The 27,259-nt window shown below is 35.7% G+C and overlaps 1 pseudogene; it reads left to right on the top strand.

Moving 5' to 3' along the window:
* Positions 1-27,259, top strand: part of LOC135118968 (phosphatidylinositol 4-phosphate 5-kinase type-1 gamma-like) — a 55,766-nt pseudogene that overhangs the window by 22,661 nt on the left and 5,846 nt on the right.

The following is a 27,259-nucleotide window of genomic DNA, read 5'->3' on the forward strand; positions in this document are numbered from 1 at the left end:
ATTAAAAAGTTGAGCTGTCAATAAACCGGAAATGAAAATCAGCTGGTAAGAATCCAGCCATTTTGATAATTAGCGGGTTAAACAAGGGTGTGAGGCTACTTAATTTGACAGCTCATTTAAGACATTGCTAAGAAAATGATTTATTTCAGCCACGTTTATAAGTAAGATTTTTCTTAAACATCTCTTAAGTATAACTTATTATTTTATAAGTAAGGCTGTAAAAGTCTGATAATAATGATTATCCTTGCATGCTTTCTATGGGTAATAGAAATATGTTTATACCATGATTTTCCTCATGGCATGGTCAAGGGTCATGGGTTAATGATTTATGTAAAATGACGTGATTATATGCAATTCTTTATTATATTGTGGATTGTTATATTTTGATCTTTGTCAATAATTATATCTATAGTTATTGTATTAATTGCTTTATCTATACTTATGTATTGCCCGGAGCTACTTGAAGTACACATTAAAGAAGATCACCAAAATAGTTTATTCCGTAAAGCCACAAAAAGTTGGCGGCCCGACCCGAAAATCTCAGTGAATAAATAAAGAAATTTTTTGTTGGTTTGTTAAGACGCCAGCAGGTCAACCTACCCTAATCTGTCAAATTTTACGAATCGAACTTTTCTTTCCTGGATTCTAAATTGGCCATTGAAAATGGTAATTTTGACATCGCCAAAAACATAATAACATCAAAATTGAGAATCCTTGTTTGGAATTTAGGTTAAAAGTACATTACATGCCGTATACAGTACATTATATGCCGTATCCAGCAATATGTCAGCTCTATGTCCTTACTAACCCGAATCGTAATATTGTGTGCGGTTTGTCTGTTGCACAAGGTCGATTTAATTGTCGGATAAGCGCACTTTATACTTTAACCTGTTCGTGTCATATACAGTCAAAGTGTTGTAAAACGACACTGGTTAATTTTTCATAGAACTCAAACTCAAACTTGGGTGTAAAACAGCACTTTTGAAAGTCAAAATTTACATGAGACAGTCCCCAAAACGCCCTTGGCCACTTCCTGTATTTTGCTGGGAAGAAGTGGCGCAAGAAACTCCCAGCAATAGACAGAGACATGGGCATTTGACGGCTGAGCCAGGATAGGTAAGACTGGTTGTCAGACTTACTGGCTTCTGACCCGTATCGACTTCCGAAGATGCTCAATGACAGTCATGACCTACAGTTTATAGTGGCCTCCAAAACCCAGTCACTTGGGTCCAAGATATACTAAGAAACTACATGCAGACTTAAAGGGTGGTAGCATTGGTATATGCCTGATCTGGAATCGAACCCACATTCATACTTGAGAGAGGTTGATACTTCACCCACTAGTAAGTCATAAAATACAACAGTAATAATATAATTACCTACTAAATAATGGCCGTCGGAACCTCATTGTGTATGCCTGTCAGGCAGGCATTTATTATGCCTAGCTATATAAACTAGACACTGCCTAGGAACTACTAGGAAGTGTGCCGTATTTACATAGGTTTATTTATAGACTACGCTTTTACCTACCTCAAGAATATATTTTTGCCTGTAGTTTTTATAGTTCAAAAATTATAGGAGAGATTTTCAATTCAAAATTTGGTTTAGTCTATGCAAGGTGTTGCCGTCGACGAAAACGTCAAGAAGGACATCCATCATCATCTTCTAAAGTTACAAATATATTCTTCTTAAGTAGGTACGAGTGCAGGATCGATTCGATTTCAAGTGAGGCAAGTTCTAATGCAACTTTTCACCCACATCCCGTTGGAACTAACCTGGACATCGCGATAAAATGTAGCCAAAACCTTCGTCAATAAGTGGTCTGTCTAACACTGGAAGAATATTTTATATCCATCATCCATTAGTTCCTGAGATAAGCGCATTCACACAAACTATTCAGCTTTATGACATTACTTTAGATATAAAGTCACTTAATAATTTGTGACTACTATAGGTTCTAATTTATCCTGTTATGGGAAGTTGTTCCCGGGAGGCGTGTGCAATTTTCAAACTTTTGGAACATTGCCCGATAAATAGCAATAATCTCGTTTAATGTTGCATAGGATTTTAAAATAACTTTAATATATGGACGTACTATCAACCAATGATATATAGGGCTGCGGGATTGTTCGAAAGGGTTACTGCGGCCCTGATACATAAAAGGCCTACGACGGAACACGACGGTTTTAGTCAGTAAGAGTCTGACATTCCTCACCGCTGCTAACCCACAGCGGATAGGGTCATTTGATGATTTTTGACGTCGTTAAAAAGCCTCTTTAAACAAGTTTTCGTAGAGTCAAAGTCAAAGTCAAAGTCAAAGTCAAAGCTCTTTCTTCTGTGAACATAGGTAGGTTACAAGGTGTTAGTAATTATAATGTTTCACTATGCCCTGCTCGTAGAGCGTACAGATATACTTAGTAGGTACCTAATACTAGGTAAAATCTATATGGTTATTTACATTATCTTTATAATATGTTGAGTTAACAATAACAAATCTTACTAAAACTATAATAAATCCAACTAAACTTTTAATGACTCTACTAAACTTATAATAACTCTACTAAACTAATAATAAAACATAACAAAAAAATTAACTAAAACTATCATCTAAATATTCCGAAATTGAATAATAAGCCTTATCAATTAAAAATGCTTGCAATTTTTTCTTAAAATCATTTAAATCTAAAGTTTTCAAAATTTTTACAGGTAACTTATTATATATTCTGGTAGACATGCTAAAAAAACTTTTATCAAAAAGCGCGGTTTTATGAGGTAACGAACTAATTTTTAGCGCATTTCGCCTGGATTGCGGTTTTGCGAACATGTTATTATTAGTTTTAACAAAAATAGCTACCCCATAAATATATAAAGAAGGAAATGTCATTATTTTTAAATTTTGGAAATGAGGCTTACAAGAGTCTGGTACATATATATTTGCTATAGCACGAACACATTTTTTTTGTGCTTTGAATATATAATCTGCACTAGTGGCATTACCCCAAAATATGACACCATATTTAAGAGTAGATGCCACATAGGCATGATATGCTGTTAGTACAACAGATGGATCCACTACCCTGGCTAATTTGAATAAGGCATATGAATACTGATTTAACTTTTTACAAACTGTATCGATGTGCGTCTGCCATTTCATGTCGTTATCAATCCAAATTCCCAAAATTTGGTACTGTTCACCTCTTCAATTTGTGTCCCTTTGTATTCTATTTTTAGGGAATGTTGCACTTCTTGTGGATAAGTGACAATTTTAGTTTTGTTTAAATTAATAACTAAATTATTTTTCCTTAGCCATTCTATTAATAATTTGAGGGTAGTGTTGATAGCGGCCTCTAACGACTTTAGTTCTTTATCTGTGAAAATGACTGTACTGTCATCAGCAAAAAGAATCATTGGATGTTCAATTGATTTTGGGAAGTCGTTAATGTAGATAAGAAAAAGAAGCGGCCCTAATACGCTTCCTTGAGGTACACCAGAATGCACTTTCCTGTAATCTGAAGAGTAGTTTTTACTGTTTTGCTAATTGGACATATGCTATCTATTTCTACTCTTTGATATCTATCGGTCAAGTATGATTTTAATAATTTGTGAACATTGCCTCTAACTCCATAGTTATATAATTTGTCAAGGAGGGTTTGGTGATGGACATAATCGAAGGCTTTAGTCATGTCCATGTATAGTGTAGCAGTAGGTGTTCGATTGTCTATATTGCAATATAATGGTTTTAAAAGATCATGAATAGCCATATTGATTGATTTGTTCCTTCTGAAACCTTTTTGCTCTTGTGTAAATAGATTATGTTTTTCGAAATACGTGTTGATTGCATTATAAATAATTTTTCTATAATTTTGAAAATATTGGGAGTAAAGACACCGGTCTATAGCATGCGACGTTTTGTTTGTCATCTTTTTTAAAAAGCGGTTTGATGACAGATTTTTTAAGTTTACTAGGGAAAACGCCGTGTTCAACGCACAAGTTTATGATATGACAAAGAATTGGACTAATGATGTGCGCTACCGACTTTATTGCTGAGGTTGTAATGTTGTCATAACCAGAACTTTTGGTATTTTTAGAGATTTAATAAGCAAAAATATATCGTGTGGAATTACAGGGGTCATGAATAAAGAGTGTGATGTATTGTGTCTGCTACTACTGTCAATTTTATCATTTTGTGTTGTTTCAGAAAAAGATTTTATTTTATTGTTATCATCAACATTTACCGTGTTGATAAAAAAGTTATTAAATTCGTTAGCAATGTTACTGGGGTCAGTTATTATTTGTTCATTTACTTTAATTTGTGTAATATATTCTTTTGGGAAATTGGCTTTATTTGCATTAATTATTCTCCACGTAGCCTTTGATTTATTGTCTGCGTTTAATATATAATAATTATTCTGGCACTTTTGAGTAAGTTTTATAATCTTTTTAGGCGCGCACTGTAATTTTAAGAATTTGCTTTTACTTTCTGAAGGATTGGCTCGATAATCCCAAAGTAGATTTCTCTTATTTTTACAACATTTACCTATTCCTTTGGACAACCACCTTGTTGTCTTAACACATGTATTTTTTATTTTTATGACAGGAAAGCAAAGATCATAGAATAGCTTAAAATATTCAAAAAACTTGTCAAAGGCAAATTCTGGATCATTTGAATCAAATACCTCCTGAAACTTAAGGCTTTGTAAACATTCCTTAAATTTTGATACGTTTTCCTCACTATAATCTCTTCTTGTTGTATACCAATATCTGAGTGTACAAGTTTTTTTGACGGGACACGTCAATATCTGAGCAGTGTGGTCTGACATACCAAGATCAATTACTTCGCATTTACTACCTCTTACATTATTAAATATATTATCTATACATGTTTTACTGCTTGGGCGAGTTATTTCACGTAAACCTATTTTCATATTAAAGCTATCAATTAAATGTTCAAATCTTAAAGAAATAGGGTTTCTCTTTAACAAGTCAATATTAAAATCACCACATAAGATAATTTTTTTAGATTTCCATTTTTGTACTAAATACATTATTGCATTAAGAGTGTTAAAAAATATACCAATTTTTTCTTGGGTATACTTTGGTGTTCTATATATACAAATTATAATTAAATTATGTTCAGTCAGTTCTATAGCTGAACACTCGGTTTCATTACAAACACTTAGATTGCATATATCTTGTAATACTTTATATTTATGAATCTTCTTTATAAGTATACAGGATCCACCATTTCTATTTTCTCTGGCAAAGTATGCACCTAAATTAAAGTTTGGTAAAGTTACATGCACATAGTCTAATTTGTTCATGTTGTGCTCTGTTAAGCAAATTACATCCACATTTTTTGCACATTTATCTAGTTCTTGTAGATTTACACATAATATGTCTGACTTGCTAAGGAACCCATTAATATTTTGATGCATTACTCGTATCTTATTGTAAACGAAAAAACTCTTTGTGATTGCTAGAACTCATCTGTGTATCCAAATCAATTTTATCAAATGAATTTGATTCATTTAGCTGTAAAGTAGAATGTTTAGATTGTTCGTAACACTTATTTAAACTTGTTATGTAATTTTTAATTTATTGAAAATAATATATATACCTGTGTTGTTTATTTTATTTGAATACTTTGAAAACATATCATAAGTATATTTTAAATGTTTGTTAGTATCAAAGGTGAACGCAAATTCATATGATTGGTTACTTAGGTACAGATGGTGGTTAAACGCTTCAATTCTCTTATTAAATAAATATACATTGGTACCAAGTTTAAAATTAGGGGAACATATTATAACATTAGTATGAGTTATTTTTTCTAATTTATTTTTAATGTATTCTACTAGTTTTTTGTAGTTAAAAGACATTTCAAAGTCTTTTGTACCTAACAAAACAATACAGTAATCTTGTAAAGTATAATTGACAAGTTTTAAATCTAGATTTACAAACAGTTCGGTTATTCCTGTATTTGGAAAACAATAATGAATTATTTTAGAATGCATGAAAGTATTTTCAGCTGTTTTCAGTATGTTGTTTACATTGTTATCACTTATAATGCAAATTTTATTAAAAGTTGTACTACTGCTATGATTATACAAAGGTGTCGATGAATTCACCAAACTAGTGGTGCCATCTGGTATCGGGCTACAAAACTGCGACAAAGTATTTACTTGGTCATTATTTTTGTTGCAAAGTTGTCGTTTGCTTCTCTCCATAGATGGCGTGTTGTTGAACAAACTCGGCGTATTGGTACTGAATCCATGGTAACACGAGCATTACTTTCATTGCTTTTAGCGTTGTTTGGTTCTGTAGTTCAGAGTTTCGAGCAGCTTCAATTGTAGTATTCACCTGAGTTATTTGAGGGGAATTAGGTATAGTCGCGCCCTCTGCTGTCGTTAAGTCCTGGCCGATCGCTAATTTGTTGGGTTCGATGATAGTGTCATCATCAGTGATTGATGCATCCGAACAGCTGGAATTACCTTTGAAAAGATTGGCGATGACGTTCTAATATTTTGCCCTTTTTTCTTTTAGGTCTTTTTTAGTACTTTGTTTTTGCATGGTTAGTTTCTGGACGTAATTTCATTGATTCATTGTTATTTGTTTGTAGCATATTTTCTTTCAATTTATTAATTTCTTCATGGGCATTCGTTAATTCTTTTCTTAGTTGTAGTATTTCTTGTTTTAGGTCTTCTATGTCACATCTATAGCGAATTGACGAGTGCAGATCGAGATCTATCGCATTAGGTCTTTCTATTTCCGAAGTTGTTGATCCAAAGGAGAGATCAAGTGAGTCATTAGTAAGCGTTCTGTGACGACGAAGAGTAACGTATTCGTTAGTAGATTTCGTAGGTGTTCGTTGAAGAGGCATTTTGTCAATAAAATGCAATAAATTAACGAATAAAAAATCAAAGTTTCAACTTGACCAATTCTTTAAAGAAAACTTGTAGTAAATACATGCAATCATACAAAACCAAAAAGTAAGCAAAAGCTGCATGCGTCAGGTGGATTTGATCCAGCAGCCACTTTAACACTATTTGGCTGTGCGCCTAATCCAACGCGCCACCCTGTCACTAGCGATGTGCGAATTATCGGTACAGGTTGTAGGCGTAAAGATCGTTGAAGCGTTGAAGCGTCGTTTGATAATTTGAATTGGCTTGCAGAAAGCGTTTTTTTCACTTATTAATGTCTGTTTACTTACAGTTATTTGTTCACTGGCTTCAATTATGTTTAGTTTAACTTTATTACATACAATATTGCTGGATTTTGTACTAATTTGTCCTAGAAGTTTGTTTTATCTGAATCACTTCACTGTATGATGCTTTCGGTTAAAGTTACTTACACATGCCACTTTTGTCTACAAACACTGTCACTGTATATTTGAACACTTTCCGTCTTATTTATGTGGTTTACAACTTGTTATACAGGCTTTTACTATTTTTAATGAATTTTTTACGGAGCTTATATTTACTTGGCGAATAGCGCCATCTATTATATCTATTATATCTATATAGTCAAATAGAATAAAGTCGAAATTCAGCAAGCACTGTAAAGGAAGTCGTTATTGTTTTGGCAGTTTCAAACGGTTTTGAGATAAACTAGGTCATACATGTCATTGGTTGATAGTACATACATACATAGGTATTGAATGATTCACAACTTGTATATAAACAAATACAATGCATTAGTCATTTGTACATATGTTCGCTGATTATTTATTGACGTAACATCTATGAATATTAGCTGAGTAAATACTGTTGTTATTATTTTCGCTATAACATGTATATTCCTCGAAAACGGATTGTTAATTAAAGTGCATTTAATTTAGGTTTGGGTATACTTTTTCCTATTAATTATTAATTTTAGAATACTGTTCTTCTGTTTGTGATAGTCGAAGTTTTAATACAAATAAAGACGTTGATTTGAATTATTTTTCAAGTCAGGGATATCTATATCTATCTAGACTTTCGGGCCTGCGGGATTGTTCGCGCGAGTTACCGCGGCCCTGGTACACAAAGGGCTCCAGAAGGAAAAGTTTGCTATTAGTCAGTAAATCTGAAGCTCCCGCATATGTCATCACAGTATTTTGAAAACTAATAGCTGGTATTTTTAACACTGTTACACACGTTAATGATAACCAAACTATTAGTCTACGTCACGCTTTTGTCATGTGTGTCATAATATACGTCAATGAACCATATCTACTCTTATGGACAACGTACAGAACAGTAGACCATATCAGTTCTGTTGTTGATAACGTAAGCAAACTTAAATTGTGATAAAAGTTGCAGATAACTCCATCTCTTAATTTTATCAACATTCTTCTGTGACTTTCTCTAGCATAAAGCTCTGGGTCCATTCTGAGATCCAAAACCTACTTCCGAAAAAGACTGGAATTCTACGAAAATTGCCAAAATTTTGCAAAAAAATGCTTTATTTACTAGTAATTGGTCTAGAATTGTTTTGTCATCATTCTTGGTATTGGTTTATTTAGCTACTCATAATGTAGGAAACCAGTGAGTCTTCGTAGTTTCACAGCCTTAAAACGTCCACTGCTGGACAAAGGCCTCTCCCAAGCTGGGGAAATTTGCTTTTGTTTCAGTATGTATTTGGACATAGGCCTTCCCAAACCGTACCTACCACATTCCCCAACCTTGATATTTATAATGCGCATTACACTAATTGACACTTGTGAATGCATTTCACAAAAAGTCGATCGGGTTTTGCAAGCCATTTCACAGAAAGCGGCTACAATTTGCCAATCCTTGACGTCATATGTTTTGATGCAATGGTGCCTGGTGACCTTTCCTTATGACCAGTTAAGTAATTTGGACGTTTTAATCACCTTCTCATCTAGCTTATCATAAAGAGCTTCTCTGTTTTGGGAGGCACGTTAATTGCTGAGGTCTTGGGTGTCATTTGAACAGAAAGTTTGACAAACTGAAATGGGTATTGGATTGAGGAGATCAAATAGTCACTCCATGTGGCACACTGGTACTCAGCTGTACCCGGTTAGACTGGAAGCCAACCCCGACATAGTTGGGAAAAGGCTAGGCAAAGGATGAGAATACGCATACGCTTATTCAGTTAAATGTACTGTGAGATGATGAATTAACTTCATGTTGTGCAAAACCTCTAAGAGAAACGTCGAGGGAAATTATATACTTAGGGAATCTATGTGTCAATGTAAAATTCTGAGAATCATGACAGCCAATTGGCCCACTTACTTATATATTTATTATTTCTGTGTAAAATAGGTATCCCTTGCGTCCACGACTGACCGCAAAGCTATTGAACCTAAGAAAACTGATCCTTTTATTTTTATTATGGAGGTTATGCAGAATTCTGATATGTATGTGATTGCAACGTATCTGGCTATTGTATTGAAGATTTGGATCAGGTGAACTGTTCTCAACAGTCCTTGCTATTTAGAAGCAGGGGTTGATATACCCGTACCTCGAGAGCATTTTAATGTTGGTCCTGCTTGTTCTCTCTCCGGTGGTGTCTGATTCCCGTCCCATCGATCTCCTTATATTGGAGCAGCCACCATAGCCAAATGTCTTTCTGGACACCATTAATCTATTCAGCATGATATATCCGTGTTATTCGTCTAGCTGAAGTTCGCAGTAAACAATACCAAATCGAAAACTTTTATCCGATAATATCATACCAAAACCAGTATGGTATGACGTAAGGACCTCTGAATTTATTCTTCGTAAACGTAGTCACCATTCACGAAGTTTTTAGGGTTCCGTTCCCAAAGGATAAAAAGGGCCCTATTGTTTTCGCTTCTCTGTCCGTCCGTCTGTCACCAGGCTGTATCTCATGAACCGTGATAGTTAGAGAGTTTAAATTTTCACAGATGATGTATTTCTGTTGCCGCTATAACAACAAATACTGAAAACTAGATTAAAATAAATATTTTGGGGCCCCCATACAACAAATGTGATTTTTTGCTCCGTTTCTAAATAATGGTACGGAACTCTTCGTGCGCGATTCCGAACCGCACTTGGCCGGTTTTAGTTTTATTCTCGATGCAACCAGTGACTCAATGACTCAATAAATGTCTTTCCCGATAATACTCTGAGTCAGATTGCCACGTGATCGTTTTGGAGCCAAATTCGCGAGATGACTATCGATATTTCCGTTTCCGATTGTCATTGTGATCGATTGTGGTCATTGTTTGGAATTAAATGCTAATGTTTGCTGCATTTAGAACTATTTTATGCAGTTTTATGATTTGTCGGTTCTTCTAACCTACAGACAGACGTGTGTTGCTGGGGAGTTTGTTGCGCCACTTCTTCCCAGCAAAACACGTAGGAAGTAGTGAAGGGTGGGCGTTTTGGGGCTGTCTATTGTAAATTCCTGACGTTCAAAAAGTGCTGTCTTGCCGCCAAGGTTGGTACATTTTACTTACGTACCAAAAGGACGATTTTCTCCTCAACATGACAGTGGTATGTTATTACTTACGTACTTCTGTCAGCTTGTTCACTTTTCCTATGCAATTATTCCGTGTAACCGGATAAAAGGAACCTTTAGCTTCCTCGATAAATGGGATTTCTAACAATGTTTTTATTTCAAATTGGACAAGTGGTTTCTGAGATAAGCGCGTCAACCAATCAAACCATTTTAGCTTCAAAATAAAACATCATGCAAATAGATGAATCATGTTTTGTCATCAAAGTTAGGCAGAAATGTTATAGAGATTAGCTATATAAATACCTATATCAAACATTTACTTCATAGAGAACAAGTTGTATTTTTGTTAAAAGGAAAATCTTTATCTGTTTGTGTTATTATTAACTATCGTTTTGTTATGAGTTTTTTAATCGTGTTTCATCGGTCGGGGAAGTCCGTATGAGTCATAAAACTATTAAAGAAGTCTGGCTAAAGAAATAAGTAGGTAAGATCTGCCTGAGATTGGAGATCGAAGTCTCTTATGCAGCTGTTGCTGTATGGTTGTTTCCTTACGTCTCAATCCATCCAAAGGTTGTCTGTGAAAGATTGCGTTTAGCGATAAGACCGCCCATTGAGTCATCTCAACTTTTTAAATATTTTTTTCTTTTCTTTTTGTATTGTTGTACATAATAAAGAATATCTTTCTATCTATCTTATATATTTCTCCAAATTTGTTCGTGACCAAGAAATATACAATGTACGCGTCGGCGAAAGTCCACAGCTAGCATGTGTTCGCGCACAAAGGGTGCAGTTTCGCGAACATTTTAGAAATGTTCGCACACAACGTGTTACTGTTTGCTACAGCGAGTAGACCAGTAGAAACATGTAGTTCTGCACTGCACACCAGTAGAATCTCGCTTTTGCAGTTTTGTTTACTATTGTTTATTTATAGCCAAAATTAACTACTCAATTATTACCATGTTTATTTCAACTTCAAGGACACTAAATATAGACGATTTTAGGTACTGTAATGGCACATATTTGTTTGATAAAATAACATTGCAAAATAACCTATTGGTTATTATTTCCTTTACGCGAAATAAGGGTTGGCACAATCCATTTAATTTTGACATTAATAAAGTACGGTAACTAAGCTCTGAAGTGACCTTTTGATGCCGTGCGTATGCATAATAGTGTTTTTCTCGTAGAATAAGACAATCCTGAAGTAACTTGTAACCAAATTCACATCGGCAAAGTAATTTGACGAGAACTGTAACTGTAGATTCTTCTGTAATTTCTATACGTCACGCCGGTTTTACGATCTCGTATTTAGGGTTTACCGCAGAACAGGGCTTTTACAAGACCAAATTAATAATTAAAACCACTTTAGAATTAAAACAATTACCTATTTAACTTGACATCCCTAAATGACTAACTGTCCAAAGCCACAAAACATTGTAAATACATACAAAGCATAAAACTGATATGGACCTGTTTCCCGTCAAAACGATATTATACTCAGTCACTAACTAAACGCCATAATAGAAGGACATGAATTCCCAACTTATTATTAATTGTTTCATAAGGAAAACCAGCAAAAACTACAATTAAGGATATTATTTTAGTATAAACTCAGTTTCATACCAAGTGTGGCGTTTTAAGTGATAAAGTGGTGTTTTCAAAGTGCATATTTCATCTTCTTCTTATCGAGTGAGCTGCAGGTTTAATCACCTAACAAGTCCTAGTGTCAGAGTGTTCTCAAATCCGCCTGAAGGCCTCTGACGTGGAATTGTAACAACGACTGCTACTGAGTAGCATTCGGGAACGTTGTTGACACGTGCCCTCGAAGGCACGATTTTTATATGGATGTGTTGGTGTAGTGATCAAAATGGATTCCAAAATGCTGATGCATGATATAGTATGCGGTAAGATGATTCAAATAATCTCTAAATGGTTAAGTTTTTAATTAAATGTCGTTTGAGGCGTGCTTTTACTTACCGGGGAGTAGCGATCGACTTCGGCTTATCTTCTTCGTCTTTTGCCCTGTTTCTATATTTCTTTCCACGGGTTTAACTACTAGCTTTTGCCCTCGACTTTTTCTCAAACTTTGTCACCGGGGATGTGTCAAAATCCCTTTAGTCCCTCTTCTAATCCATCTTTGTGAAAGTAACCCCATGCATCAGAGTCTTAAGCGATTGTGATTTCTAAGGTTTTGTGATGGATGTCAGTGACCTTTCGCTATGTATAGGTATGAACTATAATTTTCCTCATAAATTCTTCTACCTACTGGTGGACACCGCTTGCAAATGACTTCAGTAGTTTTGAGGTCGGATAAAGATAAAGTCGCTTTTGAGGATTTTTATAATTTGCAGTACATTATTGCAGATAATTCTGGAAGCCGACCCCAACACATATACATTACAGGATAATAGAATAAAAATATTGAATCACGTGATCCACGAGTATTGTTGTAATTACAATAAACCAATTATTGTTTTATTATACTCATTTGAAAAATAAATGCGTAGAAACACGGTATCTGTAATTACTAATAGTATAATGCTGAAAAGTTTTTGGCTTGCTCAATTGCGCTAATCTAAGGAACTTCTGGTCTGATTTGAAAACAACTTCCAAAGTTAAGACTATTTATCGAGGATGGCTACAGATTACTTTTTATCTGGGTGCCCGAAGTAGGTCCTACGGATGCTAGTGAAGTCTCTAGCGATAGATAGTTTTATCATTTCCATTTACTGAGTAAATTGTAGTAAATGCTGAAATCATTGTTCAGTTCTATACAAAACACACGACGAATTGTAAGAAATGGAGGAAAAATACCAACGAGACTGCTTCCTCTGGTGCATAGGAAGTTGATATAATCCAAGGTCGTGATGCCGCGCTGTGACAAGGTTGCATCAGGCTATAGAAATACTGTTCTGTAGGACCTTGTCATGCTGTATTTTGCAACGTTCAGGATAGGTCTTTCAAAGTCAAAGTCAGATGTTTTTCATTTTAAAAAGGTCTTTGCGGGGTCTTATAAAACGTTCCAAAGGCAAGGCATGGTTCCAAAGTTGGTCCCATGTCTCCATGGGATGGATCTCTTTTGGGAGCGGGCAAGAAACTATTTACACACTTTCTTCAAAATATGGTATTATTTCACCCTTGTTATGTACTAGCCGTTCTCCACGTTTCCACCGGTGTTTTGAAAGAGCTTCTTATCGCACCCGGATAAAAGTAGCCTATGTTCTTTATCGGACTCTAGACTCCTGTGTACCAAATTTCATTTCGATCTGTTCTATAGTTTTGCCTTGGAAGACAGAGTTACTGTCACATTTATAAATACTAACAAGGATGCTTTAAATCGAAACCTTGGAGCACGATTACAACTAGCACCTGGTCAGTTTTTTTTCAAAATACCCAAGTTTTCCAAACATTTATTTCTTTTGTATCTGAACTTTGTTCTTCTTAGCAGTTACTTTTTGCCCTCAAAACTGGATCCTTCATCTTATTTAACCGCTTTTGTAGGTTTTCCTCATGCTGTAGGTGATAGATAAATCGTGAGGTACAGAGTAGAGAGCAATGACTGGGTATAGGGAAAACTTGTAAATAATAAAACAGCAGTACTATTAGTCATCACACTTTATAAAACTGATTGTTTGGATGTGGTATAATTGTTATTCTTTCACGCAAAACTGCCGATGGTACTCTGATGAAATTTGTCAGTATCTAATAGCTAAAATATACATCGGAATAACGCATAGACACTTCTTCGGTTAATGAGCTATCTTACACTCGAAGAAATTTCTAAATAAGTCCAGATGATTCCGAGATTAGCGCGTTCAAATAAACAAACTCTTCAGCTTCATAATATTAGCATAGATGAGTAAACTTCTTTATTTAGTACAGTTGATATGATGTCCAAAATATGATCTATAAAAGATCTTGAATTTTACGTTTTCATTCTTCGATCGGCACTTGAAAGGGACCGAGTTATTTTAACGCGGAAGTACTTGTGTGCCCTCGCGGTGTGCGTCTTAACCTGAATATTTTACATGACATCAATTTGGGTATTATCGACGTCTTGATGTTTTTTAATGGTATAAATAAATATAACAGCTGTTTCTTTGGGGTCTGTGTGCTTGATTTGAGAGGATACCCTATTGAGTCAAATAAATAAAGACATGCAGTATCATTACCATAATTATAAATGCGAATGCACATTCGCCCTACCCCATCAAATCACTCTTTCACTCTAAGGTTGGCTGTAAGAGAACCCAACACTGGGTTAAGCTCGCCGTTGTACATAATGTCTCCGTTTTCAGTGTGTCAAATGTATTTATGTGTGCAATAAAGAATAATAATAATAATAATCTAACTTTGTCTGTCTGTGTTGCTTTCACGCAGTCTTGACCCTGAGAAAGAACTTTATATTCGTCTGTAGCGAGTAATTCCCTTAGGACGCGGTTGAACCATTAATAAGGGAGGAATGATAGTTGTAGTGGAATAACAGTTGAAGCGTCAGCTTCTCAAGCATAAGTGTGCTGGTTCGATTACACTACAATGCTGCGGGTGGAGGCATATCCTAGGTTATCCCTTTACCCTCGTCTCAAGTTGTACGCCTATTGCCATGTCGACCTGTCTCTAACAGTTCTTCAAACAATAGATTTTGACTCCCCAGAGTTAAGCCAAAATGGAAAACCCAATAACACTTGGACTTGAACAAAGACATTAATCGGATCTAACATCCGCTAGAAAAACTTCTATTCAAAGAAAAACTGTTTATTCTTACTGACGTAGAGTACAAACAGCTGCAGTACATGTAATGGCTGACAATATAATTACCTTATAACGATGCTAACTCATTAGCGACTTCGGTCAAAGAGTAACGCCCAAGTTCACTGTCAGCGTAAACGTCAGTTTTTCTCAAAACAACTGTTCACTTTGAGATTTCATCATCTGCCTAACTTTTTCCCAACTATGTTGGGGTCGGCTTCCAGTGTAAACGGATGCAGCTGAGTACCAGTGTTTTACAAGGAGCGACTGCCTATCTGAAATCCTCAAGCCAGTTACCCGGGCAACCCAATACCCTCACTTACATTGAAAATTGAACCTTAAAGTTCATAGTAAACAGTTGTTTTAAGAAAACTAACGTTTATGTTGTATGTATGTGAACTCCGGCCTAAGTCTTAGAACTTAGCCTTGTATGTTTGAATGTAATTAAGATTTTATGCTCAATAGATGTTTATGTGCCTTTGAGGTCTTACAGTTGTAATTGCTCTTTTATTATAAATACGCCTTTACCATATTTTTATTCTTCTTTTCTAATATAAAACCAATCTTCTTCCACAGGAATCCAGCATGCAATCGGCGGGCTAGCTTCCAAACCTGAACGAGATCTTCTCATGCAAGACTTTATGACGGTGGAAACGACCAACTTCCCACACGAGGGCTCGAACCATACACCAGCTCATCATTACTCAGAGTTCAAGTTTAAGTCTTACGCCCCGATAGCGTTCCGATACTTTCGGGACCTGTTCGAAGTTCAGCCTGATGATTTCCTAGTAAGACCTCTGTATTGCATAGATTGGAACGCTTTTTTAGATGTTCTTGTGTGGTAGTTTTGTAGCTCTGTCTTTAATGGCATTTGTCCTGTGATCATTTGAATATGAAACGGCCAGTGTTAGACAAAAAATATAGGTACTTTTTACTGAATACTCTAAAAGGTAAATGTACAGATCACGTCAAATAAGTTTGTCCCATCTATTGGCCATTGCGTGCGCGCAGCTATCAAATTCATTGTCCATAGAATTATATTAAGACACATGCATGAGGCGTCAAATAGTGATGCCAGAGTGACAAAGTTATTTGACTTGAGAATTCTTTATTGTCACTTTTTATGGAAATTGCATTGTATACCATGATGAGATTCACAGGACATTTGTCATTTAGCAAAGACGAGGCTCCTGTAGGCTGCGGGTGCAACGCCATAGGTACAGAATTCCAAGAGAGCAAAATATTTACATGTAGCGATTGCCTATCTGACCTCTTCAAGCTTGTTACTTACTTATACTGGGCAAGTATACTGGTTGTCAGACGTTCTGGCTTCTGACTACCTTTAACGACTGCCAAAGATGTTAAAATGACAGCCGGGATCTACCAATTTATAGTGCCTTCCGAAACATGGAGGAGGCTTAAACAGAATTTCATCAAGATTATGAATAATGATTATATCTTCAGATCTGGAAGTTAATATAGACAGAATGCTTGAATTTCTCATCCCGCAACCTAAAAGTAGATATGATACCCACCCTGTTTTAGACACCCAAAATATTTTCGATAATTCCCAAAAATCACGTAGCCGTTTTTGATTTTCTAAATGTTGCATGATTGCACCTAGATTTTTATATTTCACTAAATGATAAGCTAGATAATATTTAAGATAAGCTAGATTTTTTATTTATTTAAACAAAATACAGGAATACACTACAAACACAATATTCTGTTACTCTTAGGTAGGTCATGTTCTTTTTAATACATACTTTATACATAGTATTGAATATTACCCACAGTTAAAAACATGTTTTATGAGCACATGAATATAACATTCAGGGTTATTAATAAAGTTATATAACTTCCTAACAAGATGGCCAATTTAGATTACAAAAATACTCCATTATCTACCTACATAGGTTATTAGTATAGGTATCAGGGGAATAAAGTAGCTAATCTTAACACAAAAGTCTATCACGGTCTAAAACACCAAAAATAGAACAGAACGTGTCTATAACGAAAAAATCTCAAAAGACTACTATCACACAAAGAACATCAGAACATTTAGGCGAGCTTACCAAACAATGTCTCCTCCAAAGCATATTATGTTAATGAATTTCTACCAGATGTCGATGTGTAGCGCCCCGCTGCGCGAGCTCAGCAACCCTGGCGCCTCGGGCAGCATCTTCTACCTCACCAATGATGACGAGTTCATCATCAAAACTGTACAGCATAAGGAGGGAGAGTTTCTGCAGAAACTGCTGCCTGGATACTACTTGAATCTCGATCAGGTTGGTTACATTTTACTGTAGTTCGCTCCGAACAGCCATAATGAAAGAGAATAAATTTTATTGTATTAAAATGAATCATCATATCTCTTGGTCACGATATCACGCGTGAATGGCTGGGCTGATTAAGCTGAGATTAGAGGAGACGTAGCTTAAACCCTGGCGAAGGACATAGGATAGTTTTGTCACCATCCGGCGACGGAAAGCAGTTATCTCGGGGCTGGAAGCTGCGGGTGGAAGGTAGTAAATTAATAATTTAAAATTCTAGAAAAAACATGCTTGCAAAGTTTATTACAGGTCCTTTGTAACACAGCTACACGATGTTCCATCATGAAGTCCCAGTTCATATCTTTCGCCTCCATCATCAGATCAGTTCGACATTACCATATTATTTTATATTCATCAGAACTACATACAGCTGATAATTTATTACATAAGACTTACTTTATGATATTTAAATAGTCTTTATAATGCTGGTGACAGATTTCTAATATTATGTTTTTATCTATTTCAGAACCCACGTACATTATTACCAAAATTCTTCGGTTTGTACTGCTACCAGTGCAACAGTAAGAACGTCAGACTGGTAGCCATGAACAATCTGCTACCTTCGTCCATTAAACTGCATCAGAAATACGATCTGAAAGGCTCTACGTATAAGAGGAAGGTATGTAGCTTGAAGTAGTCCTACAATACGAGGGCGGGTCAATAAGTCCGTGACTTTTGGAATAAAACACAGATTTTTTGATAAATAAATCATTTTATTTTTCAACTTAGTCCCCCTTGAGCTCTATACACTTTGTCCAACACTTCTCCAATTTTTTTATCCCTTCCAAAAAATAGGATTTGTCGAGGTCCTCAAAATCGGCCCACTGTTTAGAACACACACATTAGAACCCACTGTTTTGACTGTTGTTTGGTCTCTGGTGTGTTGTGATGGATCCATGTTTCGTCCACTGTTACAAAACAGCGCAAAAACTCCTCTATATTGCGATTAAACAACGCCAAACCTTCCTGTGAAGTTGTTACACGATTGCGTTTGTGGTCGACTGTGAGCAAACGCGGCACCCATCTTGCGAAAAGCTTTCATGCCAAGTGATCATTCAAAATTGAAACCACTGAGCCATGCGAGATCCCTATGGCTTCAACAATCTCTTGCACTTTCAATCTTCGGTCGGCCAACACCATACCGTGGATTTTTTCGGGTGAAGAGACTTCAACTGGGCGTCCAGGGCGTTCGGCATCTTCAGTGCTTGTACGGCCACAACGAAATTCAGTAAACCACTTTTTTACGATTGAAAACAATGGTGCAGAGTCCCCATAGTATTTATCAAGCTTAGCCTTGGTTTCGGTAATGGTTTTTTTTCGCAAAAAATAATGCTTAATGAGCACACGAAATTCACTTTGTTCCATTTTTTCCTCAGATTACTGGGTAGTCTGATAAAGATAGCTGTCAAACACAATCTAACTGACGCAGCAAGTTCAAATTTTGTCAGGAGTCACCTGATAGATGCCTGTTAACAGGAGTAGTGTTGCTTTTCAGTAAAGAGGTCAGAAATTCAAAAGTCACGGACTTATTGACCCGCCCTCGTAAATAATTTTAGCCATTCTAATGTTCCATTACAGGATCTTCTCGTACAGAGAAGGGATGAACGTTAAACGAGACTTTAAAGTCCAGGTTTCCTCAAGATGTTTTCCTTCACCTAAACTCAGTCAATGGTATGAAAAACGTCATACAACAAACACACGTCAGTTTATTTCATTATCTTCAAATGAATATTTGAATTATGTACTTAACACTGTAATTGAAGAGAAAATAAATTTTTATTTATTTATTTAATATCACCTGCAACATACTAGCTAGAAGGTTCCCAAATAAAACCAAAACCTATCTCTTTAATCTATGGTGTCTCACAATCACCGTGTTGGAGCTTTGCATACGTCACATATTCAACATTAGTTTTATCGAAAATACCCAACGATATATTTTGCCGTTTCTAAAATATATCAGCTAAAAATAATATAACACACATATAATATACCCGAAAACAAAACTCATCTTCGCAATCACCTAAAAATACTATACAATTCATTTTTTTTCCCAGGCGAACAAAGGAGAACGTCAAAGACATCGCCCACCTACAAGGACCTGGATTTCATGGAGCATCATCCCGAGGGTCTGTTCCTAGAAGCTGATACCTACAACGCGCTGATAAAGACCATGCAGCGAGATTGTCGGGTGCTTGAGAGTTTTAAGGTATGTACTTTACATAGGGAGCCTTTTATCCGTTTGTGGGGTATAGGTCTCTTCTTTACAGTGTAGGACTGTTCTCAAACAGAGAAGGGTCCCGGGTCGATTCTTGGTTCAGCCTGAAATTGCATTGCGCGTTTATAGATTCTTTTAACTATAATATTATAACTTTTGCATATAAAGGATATACAGTTATCGAAAATTGTTCTGTTGGTGTGCTCCTGAATCTCGGACACAGCTGTAACGATTTCACGTTACTTTCACTATCAGATAACTATACTACGAGCAACATAGGCTTCCCATATATCATTCTGGAGGAAGTTGTTCCTCGGGAGAAACCGAGAAACAAATTTCTAAAGCTGGAGAGTTAATCTCATGAACTAATCATTATGGAAAAATATTTCAGTCTCACATAACCCATTCAAGACAAAGGAAGACTAGATTCCTTTCATATGGGTGCAATTACCAGTTTTCTCAACTGAAATCGCTTCAGATATTTTACAAAATAATCTTCTAATCACGCTTCCAGATCATGGACTACTCCCTCCTAGTCGGCATCCACAATCTAGACGAGGCTCAACGCGAGAAGACGGAAGCCAGGAAACGCACAGACTCAGGACAGAGCGACGGTGATGATGCCGAGGGGAACCTAGGAAGGGTCTTAATAGGACGAGGTATGGCCTTAAAGAGTATTTATTTAATATGCTATAGATTATATAGGGTGATATGAAGACACCCGTGGGTTGAATGGGGTTAAATGATCCCTTGCACAGAGTATAAACTCTGTCAACTGTATACTGTGTCTTAATTTGTGATAAGATACTATGTACAGTTCATTTTAGTAGGCATTTAACCAAAGGTAATCAATCTTGATGACCATATACGTATAAACCAATGTCAAACGAATGAACTACTGATTAAAATAATGATTAAATTGATTACGTAATCATTATTTCTGTATTTATATTGATTTTTATCCGCATCTTATTTTTATACTATGTTTTTGAATAAATAGTCATATTAAGGTGGTTTATCTTTAGATAAGTGTCAACTTAAATGGCGTATATGCCGATGGCACATCTGTCACAGACGTTAGGGGTAAAATGGTTTATTTCACAAAAGTGGGAGAGCTATACTTGTGTGTGTAATTGCACATACATATTGTTTTTGTACGCGTAAGCTCGGGCGGATTCAATAGTGGTCATATTGCCGGATCGCACGAAAAGAATCACGCACACAAATAAAGCTCACCCGCTTTTCTCAAATAAATCTATGTTCAGAAACCAGAAAGTATGGCAATCATCAAGTATGACATCGACCAATAATTATTTTTAAGATTTTCTATGTTTTATATTTGCAAACTTATTTTCAAACAACACAAATATTTTTTAGCACTACACCAACCTTATTTGTACAAATTTTCGCACATTTTTCTTCAATATCGGTGGCGGTATTTTATTTCTTTAAAAACAATATTTCAGATCCGAAGGCAAGGAGGATTTCACCGCGCAAGTCAAGAGGACACAGTAATATTCAGTTTTATGTGTTTTTGAATGTTAATTTTTATTAATTAATTACTATTAATTTTGTAAAATATTTTTTTTATCTGTGTATTTTTGGTATTTTTATCTGTGGTGGTTGATTGTCGGTGGTTATTTTATTGATTGTTTATGGTTGGGTTTAGCGTTTTGGGTTAAGCTTGTCTTTTCTTTGTTTGAGATGCATGGGGCATGTAATTACGTTGTACTCATCCTTAAAAGTATATAGAAGTGTAATTTCCGAAAATATTACAATAATTGAAAAAAAAAAATGTTACAAATGATATTTGTCTTGTGGATGTGTACAGAAAGAACGTTAATTACATGAATAATTTCGCATACCTATATGTTTGGTGTATCCAATTTGTTGAAATAGCTATTCAATCACACATCTATACGCTGTTTAGTCGACTGATTCAAGACTGTTATGGATAATAATTACTTTTAACTTACAATCAAGTACAGCACAGAAAACATTAAAACTCTGAAAGTCCGTTGAAAATGGTTTTTTAATATCAATTTAAAACTTGAAAATGGATTTTTTGTACTAATTAAACGTTTAATCAAATAACTGTATACTGATAATCAATTGACCACGCTACGTCCCGTGATCTAATATTTAGGCATTTTAACTCGAATAACAGATGACAGAACTATCTCTCTATTTAACTGTGTATCTATTTATTGGTAATTATTATGCATGTTCTAACATGGTTTGTTGAGGTTCCATAGCGATTTAATATAGTAAAACTATAATTTATTCTAATATCATAAAGTTAAAGAAATTATTTGCTTGATGGAACTAATCTGAGAAACTACTGGAAAACTGAACCTATTTGAAAATTACCTTTTATCAAGAAAGGCTATTTCCTACTTTTTATCCGGATGCGCTAAGTAGGCGCCACGGGCCGGTGTAACGCTGGCGAAAGTAAATAATAAAATTATAAAATATATTAAAACTATGTGAGTGATTATGTATTATCTATATGTACTTTTTATTTGTCGCTATGGGTCCTCAAAAAGTGAATGTGTATGAAATTTAAAAGCATGCATATACTACATGTTACTGAATTACTGATTGCATTAATTCGTTCAATCGTTCATTCAAGGTTTGTATGGAATGTTGGAAGGCAATATTTCGGTTATGTCACAATTATATTTGCTAATTATTAATACTTATGCGTATTTTCTTTACTTGATACATCTTAACGTCCGAAATATTGTATTTCATCAATATTTAAAATCTAATTCATTAAAACAAATTTTAACATCCAAATGAACAAGTTCCTATACCTCTCCTCCCTTTCTTTCCATTTATAGTACATTGCAATCGTCCTTTTTCTGTTATGACAGTAACCCCATCTACCGGATTTGAAAACCTTTTCAAATTGCTTATTTCTTCAATAGATTGCCGATCTCTATTTTTGAACCTCAGACGCAAAGATCAATACATATAATAAGTTTGACATGTCTATGGCATCCTAAATGGATGATCCGCTTATGTGTTTGATGTCCAATCAAATATTATGGAGCATTTCTGACTTCGTAGGGGATAATCTCTGGATCTCCTGAAACAATTTTGCAAAATCCTTTTCCCAATAAAACCTACATTATTTAGGACTGTCATAGCCTACATTCTATCCAGGTATTTACTCCAATTTGTTCCCGAGACTGAAACTCACCCACCTTCCTAACCCCAACTTGTGCCAACAAACACCCACTTCACCCAGTATACCAACATAACGGTTCGTTGCAGGTCGATAAACCGACAGCGGCTGGTAGCGCACTCTACCGCGATGGAGAGCATCCAGGCCGAGAGCGAGCCTATTGATGAGGAAGAGGATGTGCCGTGAGTAGATACTGACTTGTTATAGATTATAGAAGGACTGAAGGAATAAAGGTCGCTGGATGCAGGTCGCCTCCAACAGGTATCTGTGGAGATCTAAGGGCCTAAGTTCAGCAGTGGACGTCCTATGGCTGAGATCACGATGATGATGAAGGAATGAGGGTAGTTAGAAGCCAGGAAGTCTATTAAGCCGAGAACACTGTAATCTGACCCTGAATATGTAGTTGAAGAACCGACTTTACCCTGTCGACGTATGGATCAAATGGAATATCTGAAATTGTTGAAAATTGTTTAAATTATACCCATAATTTTTTATCGAGATTCTGAAGTACACTATTTACGGTGAGCTTCATAAGTAGCCAAAATTGTATCACAAAGTAAAGGGTCATTATTTCTAAACAACACAAACGCCAAATTTTTTGCATCCTAAACTTCAAAGAAAGATATATACTTTGGTAAGCTATTAACGAGACGGGGTTTGAAATTTTCATTTGTTCAGCTTCTTTTAAGCTGACTGAACGACGCACATATGAGTATTTTGAATTTCTAGCCGGGCGACACTATAAGTCTGGTTTAAAGGCGATACTTTTGAGATGAAGAAGGATAGAAAAAAATGGTTGAAATGGGATAAAGTCAAGATGATAGGTTATGTTAAAATGTAATGGAGAAAGGACAGGAACATAACAGTACGTTGTAACTTCCAGTCCTGGCGGTATTCCGGCACGGAACGCCCGCGGCGAGCGACTCCTCCTGTTTCTTGGTATCATCGACATCCTGCAGTCGTATCGGCTGCGGAAGAAACTTGAGCATACGTGGAAGAGCATGATACATGATGGGGTAAGCACATACTTTCAGATTCCTTCTCTTTACTTTTGAGTAGGAATTTAACTAAGAAACAGCACAGGGAGTCGGTTTGTGAATGGGTGACCGTCTATGTCATGATTAGTCCTTCCGTGTCGGTGACAGGTCCCTCGAAAGACAGGAGAATTATTTGTCGGTGACAGGTCGCCTGTTATTGGGAGCGCACATTTGACCTATACTATAAAATAGCACAACTTATTGTGTGAATCTTGTGTGCAATCCTAATAAATAAATAAACATCAGAGTCAGAAGCCACAAAGACTGACAACCAGTCTTATCAAGGGCACGGTCACACTGGAAGCCGACTCCACTTCATTGGGGCTAAGGCTAGGCATATGATAATGAAATCACTTGGGATTCCCACAGATAATCAGCAATATTGCTGTGATTTAGGTAAATTTCGAATTCAAGATGGCTTCGCCGTCGCCATAATAAGTATATGGATCTAAGTATTGTTTCTAGAAATAATTGTTTCTTTAATAATTCCAGGACACAGTTTCCGTACACAGACCGAGTTTCTACGCGCAGAGATTTTAGATTTCATGGCTAAAACTGTCTTTAAGAAAATACCTTCGTGTGAGTATTACTCTATGCTTTACATTACAACCTCTTTTATAATCAAAATGTTCCTAACTCTATGGTATTTCAATGTTGCCATCTACAATTTAGGGTTACCAGTCTAAATAATTTCAAGTATTTGTCTTCTTTTAAATTCCTGCCATTAGTTAAGCTCAATTTCATGCTATTGTCTTTTAGATTTTACCGAATAGACAATCCTAATGTTTTAGATTATATGTTTTTGAGGTTTTCTTGGAGATTAGTGGGTGAAAACAATTTTATAATTAAGACAAAATATAATAACAAGATAGCTTTTGAATAGCTCACTAACTTCTTTATGATATATGAGCTATATGGATATTTTAATGAAACAATTGCAGCATAGTTTATTCCACAGAAATAAATCACAAAATATTACTTTATATAAAAACATACTGTTCGCCCACTAATCTTCAATGTAACATTTCTTATGAATAAAGGTCCTTTTAGATGCAAAGCTACGATAAAATTGGACACGAATATCTATAACATATTGTTTTTATGTACTTATCATGGGTTCGATTCCCATACTTTAAATAAGATTTTCAGCAAAAGGCTAGACAGGTGACTTTTGTTAAATACTTATTGCCCTTTCGATTTTCTATCTATAACAATAACTCGTGATACAATTTTTATAGTAGTTTTGATCCATCTATAGTTAAATGCTAACATTGTGTTTAACGTCTGTATGTTGCCTAATCCATAATATGGGGCGGTTAGAATTAACATATTTTGAGACTCCTATATTTTATGGTAGACTAATAAAAGCTTTTAAAATCATAGCTCACGAATTGTCTAGATTTATATGTCACCGGAAAATAACAAGACCGGAAAATAAGTTGATCTATTTTCTAGGTAGTTGATCAACTACAACTACATAATGTGCCAAAGACAGTGTGTACGTACAAAGACTGCTTTCGGTGGTCGGAAAGTAGTTAACACCTACACGGTTCGATCTTTATAAGGTTAAGAACGCTTGGCACGGTCGCTCCGTGAATGGGTGACCAATGACAATCTTGTTATGTCGAGTTCCTACCGTGTTTCGGAAGGCATGGTGGATTTGGGCTGTTACTTTAACATCTTTGGCAGTCGTCATAAGCTGTATAAGAAGCCAGAAAGTCTGACAACCCGGGACGGAGACTAAACGTAAAATAAAACTGCATAAAATATCTAGTCAAATAATATTACAGGTTGTGTAAAAGGAGTCTTGAAAGTATGTTAACAAAATTACTAAAATTATTACAAAGATATGTGTTTTAAAACAGAGTAAAATTAATCCCCTTTTCAAAATTCTTCTGTTTTTCTGCGACGCAGCCTTGAATTCGCTTATAGGGAGTTGGTCTTGTCTTTTAAACGTACATACATACAAACAAATTCTAATAAAGTTATGAACTTCTTGAAATACTGTGAAAATAAAATTGTGGTCTTAGTAGTACATTTCATGATAAGCCACTAGAACGACAATGATCTATAAAATTCAATATTTTATCCAGTAACACCATGGTTTGAAATTGAGACACAAGTTTATGTGATACTTGTGTTTCCAAACAAAAAATGTATAAGAGTGATATTGATAGCAGAAAATAGATCATATTCTACATATTTAATAAATTCTGATAATCAAATTAACTGACATAAAATATTTTGTCACTGTAATTTATTAACCAATGAGATAAATTACCTTTATTCCATCCATTCGGATGGTTGTATGTTTTATACAGAAATTATCAAGTTTTTCTTCGACAAAAATACACAAAAGTACATAAAACACAAGACCAAATCCCTCACTGCGTCAGTCCCTAACTAAAATAATAACATGACATTTAATATTGCTATCAGTGGACCTACCAGAGATCAAGGGGAATCACCGCAAGTTCAGAACTCTAGTCACCTCGTATATAGGTACCGTAGGGCTTACATACATATTGTGTTTACTGTATAGTGTTATACTGTGTGTTTGAATGTTACGGGGGTCGGTGTTGGTGTGATAATGGGGATTAAAGTAGTGTTAGTAGGTATGTGCAGTGCCGGATTTAAGTCGTTAAATATGGTTGCGTCAAATTATCGACATTAAATTACCTCAGTTCGGCTACTGGAGCGATCTTTAGCGAGTCTCTTTATGAGCATCTGTAGGCCTTATTAGCGGGGCCCTGTATGCTCCATTGGCGGGACCCTGAAGGCTCTACTTGCGAACTTTTGTAGGTCTTACTTGCAGAGAGCGCCCTGCAATGTATGCTCCACTAATGGGCCCCTAAAGGTCCTAATTGCGGGCTACTATAGACCCCTACTTGTGAACTCCCTTTAAATGTAAAACGGCAACTTGAGAGTCTTCAAATCAAGAGTGAATAGGGCTACTGGTAGGCATGCATGCGTCTTCGACCACATCGTCGCTTACCATCAAATGTCAAAAGGGGCCTATCATCCATCAGGCCTTTGTAGACTTATAGTACTTATAGGGTATACATACAGGGTAGTGGGGCCCCAAGTACTAGGGTCGATGTCTAGGTTTCCGAGTTGCTATTCGTGGTAAATCCGGCACTAAATATTCATAGGGAAATATAACTTAAATAGTTGTTAAATGATTGAGCTAGAACTGTATGCCAAAAATTAGGTTTAGTGTCATTAACATGATTTTCTTGCATATCAGACTTGACAAGAAAATCTAAAGAGACAGAGTCTTTTAGGCCAAAATGAGTAATACATA

The sequence above is a fragment of the Helicoverpa armigera genome, chromosome 27 (genome assembly GCF_030705265.1).
Source record: "Helicoverpa armigera isolate CAAS_96S chromosome 27, ASM3070526v1, whole genome shotgun sequence".
Classification (NCBI taxonomy): Eukaryota; Metazoa; Arthropoda; class Insecta; order Lepidoptera; family Noctuidae; genus Helicoverpa; species Helicoverpa armigera.